The sequence below is a fragment of the Manis javanica genome, chromosome 12 (genome assembly GCF_040802235.1).
Source record: "Manis javanica isolate MJ-LG chromosome 12, MJ_LKY, whole genome shotgun sequence".
NCBI classification, from domain to species: Eukaryota; Metazoa; Chordata; class Mammalia; order Pholidota; family Manidae; genus Manis; species Manis javanica.
In genome coordinates, this window is record NC_133167.1 from 93,700,570 (window position 1) to 93,707,030 (window position 6,461).

At 45.3% G+C, this 6,461-nt stretch overlaps 1 long non-coding RNA gene across 1 annotated transcript in view; it reads right to left on the bottom strand.

Moving 5' to 3' along the window:
- Positions 1-3,198, bottom strand: part of LOC140845225 (uncharacterized) — a 63,657-nt gene extending 60,459 nt beyond the window's left edge. The window contains exon 1 of the long non-coding RNA XR_012123999.1: positions 3,127-3,198. This is a non-coding gene — a long non-coding RNA (uncharacterized lncRNA). The remainder of the gene's footprint in view (positions 1-3,126) is intronic.
- Between the last annotated feature and the right edge of the window lie 3,263 nt (positions 3,199-6,461).

Genomic DNA, 6,461 nt, shown 5'->3' on the forward strand with positions numbered 1-6,461 from the left:
TATATTACATCCCCAGGACTTACTTGTTTTATAACCGGAACTTTGCATCTTTTGACCAACCACTTTTTTCACAGCACTTTTTCACACACTTTTTCACAGCACCAAAGATATTCAGTTGCACTGATACATTTACACATCTGTCTCCTGTTAGTCTATAAACTCAGCCAAGGCCAAGACTGAAAGCCCGTCCCACAGTTCCTAACACAGTACCAGTTTCAAAGCAGGTTCTTAATAAACAGAGTAAAGACTGTGAAGCCCACTACTCTGGGCCTCCCTTTAGACCCACCAGAATGTGGCCAACTTAGAAACCAACAATAACAAAGCTAGTATTTATTGTGTGCTTCTATTTGCTTTCAGTGAGAAACCAATTAAATATGTAAGGGCTTCAGTGGAGACCCCCAGACCAATTCTCTTTACACTCTGTTCACTAAGAAGCAGCCTCTTTCCCCCCAGCATATTTTGAAAAGTATGTTCCACGCTGAATGACAGTATGCTATTTGCTTTGCTCTAGTTGCCACGTAGTTTCTTAGGTTCATTTCTGTCTCTTAATCACAGTTTATACATGATTGTTCCCTGGATTTAAATTTTGCACCGGGAACAGTGACATGTTCTTATTCCTGGAAACATTCTAGTCGCCAAAAGGATGAATCTAACTGAAACACACCTTTACAGGACTACAATTTTCTTCTTCAACAAGGAATATCACTTTTTGTAAAAGACTTAGAAAGTTGAAAAAAATAAATGCATTTGACTTTGATGATTAACTTCTCCATTTGATCCTTCATATACAGCCAGAAAAAAATCACACACTTGTTCTTACGTATATTTTTTATCTGAATCCCACATGGCTTGCTCAGTCTGGTTCTCTCACACACACCTGCACACACACGCACGCACAACTGAAGCTGTATAGCTTTAATTCTCAGGCCGTAAAACTTTTCACACTTGTGACTGCTCTTCTCAAGGCCTTATAACCAAGTAAGTTTTTTCTACCCAAAGCTCCCTATGAGCTGCTGCCCACCAGAGACCAGCAGAACCTAAGAGACAGTAATGCACCCCCGGCGCCTCTGCCAAAGCATGCCTGCCCTCCCCAAGCCCCACCCCCAGAAGGACGCGCCCAGCCTAGCAATGCATCCCTGAAGAAAACCTCCTCCCAAGGCACTGCGAGCCCCCACTGTCCTGAAACCCTAGAGACATGTTCTTCCCTTCTGGTTGACGCCCCAACCACAATCTTAGAAAACTGAACCGAAAAGTCAAGTATCTGAGTTCTGAGATGTCAGACATCAGGTGATTCACTGAGCCTCTGCGGGTCATTGTGAAACTGAGCAAATTGCATTTCCCTCTCTTTTTCCTCCCTTCTGTGTGATCAGCCCACTCTCCCATTCTCTCTGCTTCTATATAAGGTCACTGAGAAGACAGATAAGATAATGTTTGTGAAATGCCTTAAATTCCTCCTACACAGAAGGTTTACAAATTCAAACTACTATTGTTTTTTGCGATGCTATTTTTAGTGCTCTGCAAACATTGCTGACAAATCTTTATAGATATAAAGATGTCTTGTGGATGGACGATGGTGATGGTAACAACAATGTGAATGTACCTAATGCCACTGAACCAGACACTAAACAATGGTTCAGACTGAAAGTTTTATGTTATGGTACTTGGCTACAATTTAAAACATAAATATATAAATAGTCAATAGGAAAAAAGAAATCATTATATGACTTGACTATTTAGAAAGCAGGCTTCCTAGCATCCATCCCCTCACTGCTCTGTATTTTGCCAATTGTGTCTCTCACATTGATGAGAAGTGGGGCCCATTTGAACAGAAGAGTCAACTCCAATTTAAAGTTCCTAATGTCATTTTTGGGGGAAGAAAGTAGCACATCATTCTGTATCCTATTAGTAGAAGTAAGTCGTAATATTGGTAATGATCATTAAAAAAATCTGTAAGAACAACCTCTTGGACCTGGAGGAGGGGTGGCAGGGAGCTGAGCCCAGCACGCCAGAATGTGCCACCATATCCCTGGCCCCCTCTGGGAGGGCACCCCGAGGCTGCTCCTCTTGGGCTGACAGGCAAGGGGGGCACGCACTGCAGTGTGTCTGATTTCCATCCACCTCTCCCTTAGGTTTTAGGTGAGCAGCTTTCCTCCAGTACCATCCCAGATAACTGAACGCCAAGTTTTACCACAGGTAGCACATTTTACAACTGGGTTATTAACTGTCATCAAGAGGCTTTGAGAGAGGCTGACATAACCTACAGCTACCATGGCTGAGTGGCGCCACAATAACCCACCCTGGACTTTCGGAATGGGCTCTCCCTGGAAACGGGTGTGCAGAACACACGATGTGGTCACCAGGCAGGGCAGAGTCCCATGCAAGGGAACACGGCTGCCTCAGTGGCAGAGAGAACAGGAGTGGAAACGGAACTTAGCAATCTGATCAAACCCCCTCATTTCATAAATAAAGATCTGAGGACTGAGGCACTGGTTGTGTGGGGAGGGGGAGGGCAGCAACCTGTCCAGGGCTGCTGGTCACTCAGCTGCCCCTGGGAATGGAAGCCAGGCCATTTCCCAGCTGGGTGCCAGTGCTCTTCCCACCACACTTTTCCACCTGTAGCAAGGGAGGCAGAAAGGTATGGTGGTAAAGCACGGCCTTTGGAGCCAGACACAGCCACACATCCCGTCTCCCTTCCTTAACTCTAAGGGTTTAGGGATTTCACTATTCTGAGCCTCAGTTTCCTCATCTATAAAATGGGCATAAGAATTCTCATCTTTCAAGGCTGACGTGAGGGTTACATTAAATAAGGTGTGTGACGTGCCAGCACACTGTCTGGCAGAGGAAGCAGAAGTGCCTCACAGATGGTAGCTACGGTTTATTACCATTACAGCAGTCCCCCTCTATGGGAGGGGGTCACGTCCTAAGACCCCCAGTGGATGCCTGAAACTGCAGAGTACCACACCCTGTACATACTGTTGTTTTCTATACATACATACGATACAGTTTAATTTATAATTTAGGCACAGTAAGAGATGAACAACAAAAACTAATAGTAAAGTAGAACAAACGTAATAATATGCAGTAAGAGAAGCCATGTGAACATGGTCTGTTTCTCTCTCCAAATACCTTATTGCTCTGGACTCAGCCTGCTTCTTGCGGTGCCGTGAGAGTATGAACTGCCTTCACGGGCCGAGGATGACGCAGCATTGTGACGTAGCACGCTGGTGACGCAGCATTGTGACGTAGAGCTAGGCATGCACCGACTTTCCAGAGGAGGATCCTCTGCTTCTGTGGCAATAAAACCGCGGAAAATGACTTCGGGCCTAAGGGGCCTTGCACCACTGTGCCCCGGAGCGCAGTGGGCCTCATCCCGGCCTGGACTCCAAAGGCACCGTGGGCCCTGTTTGCTGCACTGGGGCAAGGCCGGAGCACAGAGAGGGGCCCCCACTTGGAATGGAGGGGTGCAGGGAGAGAGGCTGCCCCGGCTAATTTCTGTGCCAGTAGGTCTGAGGGGCTCCATGCAGCTGACTGGCACATGTCCAGGACACCATGTCCCCGGGATGACTGGCCATCCACAGTGATAATTAAATGGCTTCCAACAAATTAACAAGAGCAGCGGAGAATAAAGCCCTTATCCTTCTGGGCTGGAACAGGAAAGGCTGGCCCCCATCAGCCCAAGGGAATGGGACAAGTTACACCAGATGTGTCCTCCAGGCACATGCCGGGGGGTCCACAGAGCCCTATCGGCTCTGGGGGATGCACAACAAAAGCTGAATGGCTTCGTTGTCTCAGGACACGTGAACGCAGAATTCACCCGGGCTCCTGGTCTTCACAGCATGGTCCTGGCACCAGCAGGAGCCAGGAGCCTGTTAAAAATGCAGAATCTCCGGTCCCACCCTGACCTGCTGAATCGGAACATCCGAGAACAGGCTCCAGGAAATTGTTTACCAAGCTCTCCAGGCAGTTCGTAGACACAAACAATTCGAGAACTGAGGACTTGGGCCATTTTTCCTGATTTCCTGATTGATAGCACAGTGGCTATCAGTCTTGGCTGCACAGAAGCAGCTCAGTGCCAAGTCTACCACACAGAGTAATTAAATCAGAATCTCTGGATTGGACCCAGGCACCAGCTTTTTTATGGTTCCCCAGGTAATTTCAATGTGCAGCCAAGCATGGGGTCTACTGATTTGGAGCAAGAGTTTGAATGAAGCATTTAGTCATTCATACCATTTGTGTAAATGCTGTATAATGTATGAGAGTATCAGTCGACTCAGAATGCTGAGCATTTCCTTTGCTCAAAACTTTCGTGTTTGTGTTTCCCACCACTACTTCCTCAACTGTCCTCTGCAGGTTCTGTACCCCCAAGAGAAGTTCTGAATTCACTTGTCTCCCCAGCATTCACCTACCACAGCCACCATCGAATTGTTAACATTATTGAATTCACCAACTAATGTTCAGGAAAATCCCAGAGGAGGCTCCATTCATTCCAGGCCCTTAGGATCTGTGAGTTTCCAAATTAAAGACAATTGTATTTCTGTCATATGTGTGTCTCTGTCAGATTTTGCCTATAGTGTTTTGATACATATATAAATTTTATTCAGTCTTTGGTTCAGATCAGCACTGAAGCTGGGATAAATGTAAATAAGGCCCCATCTGGCTCATGTATTCTGTGGCCTTTGAAACATCTTACCCGGTATAGTATTTAGTTTTGGAGACAATGGATGGTCCTCACCACTGTTTCTTCAGCTGGGGAGGGTAGAGAGGAAAAGAGAATCAGTCTATTCTAATCAGAAAGCTGGTGAAAGGCCTTAGGACCCACACTTATGTGTCCTAATAAAAATGTTATTTTTAAATGGGACAATAGGATAGTATATCTAAGCCATCAGAAAGGCTAGGCTTACACTTTTAGCTTCAGATCAATTGCTTGAAAGTTTTAGAAATCTTTCAAGAAGCTCCATTTAGAAATGCACACAGTTGCAGGAGTTAATAGTTTTTAGTCTGCCAATATAAATTAAGTGTTCCTTTTCAGGGGATTTCCTAGGGTGCTGCCTTCCACAAAGTCTCCAGGAGAAACAAATATTGACCATATTTGCCCATGTTTCTTGCACATATTAGGATAACTAATCATCCTGACCTCTCTGGAACTTTAACATTTTAACACTCAAAGTCCCACATCTACTTCCATCCTGTGCAAAATGGGACAGTGAGTCATTCTACATACTGCCTAGATCTTGCTCACCATCTATTTCTTCATAAATCCTTTCTGTATGACTCATGCACTCCCTCATCTCAAACCCTCAGCACTTGTGCTTAGAACACACGCACACACATGCACGCATGCACGCACACACGCTCGCATTAGACATCCTGAGTTCCTTCCTCTCAATGCTGACACAATACATTAATTTATTTCTCTTGCATTTCTACTTCACATTTTTCCATGTCCATCACTACCCTATCTCTCCGCCAGGATGATTCCCAAAACATCTTGTTTTATAAAAATCAAACCTCTAGGATAAATGTGAAGAAGAAAGCAATTCCTGTGTTTCAGAGCTGAAACTAGATGAAAGAGTACATCGTAAAACATAAGAAAGGCCTTTTATTTCATGAAATAAATCCCTACTGCACATCCCTTAAGTGCTGGGTACTGTGCTCCACGGCACCCACAGGAAGACAAGCTAATAAGTGAGACAAACGTCATCCGTTAACTCAGTGACACCAGCTCCCTAATTTCCTCCTTCCTTGACTTTCCACTGGACTGAGCAAACGCAGCTTCAGGTTTTGCCATTCTTTATCTTGGGCGGCCAGCAGCACTTGACTGAATCCACTGCCAATTTGTTCTTTCTAACCTCAGTGCTGCTGCAAAATTATTATAATCAACTTGGTATTTCCCATAAGTTCTAAATTCTGTCCACACTTAAGTCACTCACCCACCCATCATGGAGCCCACGACCTTGTGGTCCAGCTTCTTGAGTTCAACACCATCTGAGAAATGGCAGCCAGCGTTCACTCTTCTGCATGGAATATCCCCGACATCACCATCGTCATTTTTCTCTCACCTTCTTCTCTTAAATAAGGAAATACATTTCCTCCTCTCTGAGGCTTCCTCCTTTATCTTTTGGTACTTCCTCTTCTAACTTGCTTCTCCCGTCATTACCCACTTGACTTTATTTTTTTCTGCTTTTTGATTTCTCTTCAACATACAAATATTCTTAAATCACAACCGCTTTTAAGGAAACAAAAGAGGTGACCTGATTCCACCGAAATTATGAGGTGTCCACCCCTTGCCCTCCTTTTGCTGCCCCCCCACCCTGCTTTTCTCATCCCTTGCTTGCACCTGTTCCTCAGCCCTGTACAGTCTGGGATTGGCTCCTGCTAACCCGAGCTCTTCTCTCAGGGGCGGCCAATTAACTCCTTGTCAACTTGAATGGCTTTTCTAGGTTCTTGCCCATCCCAGTCTC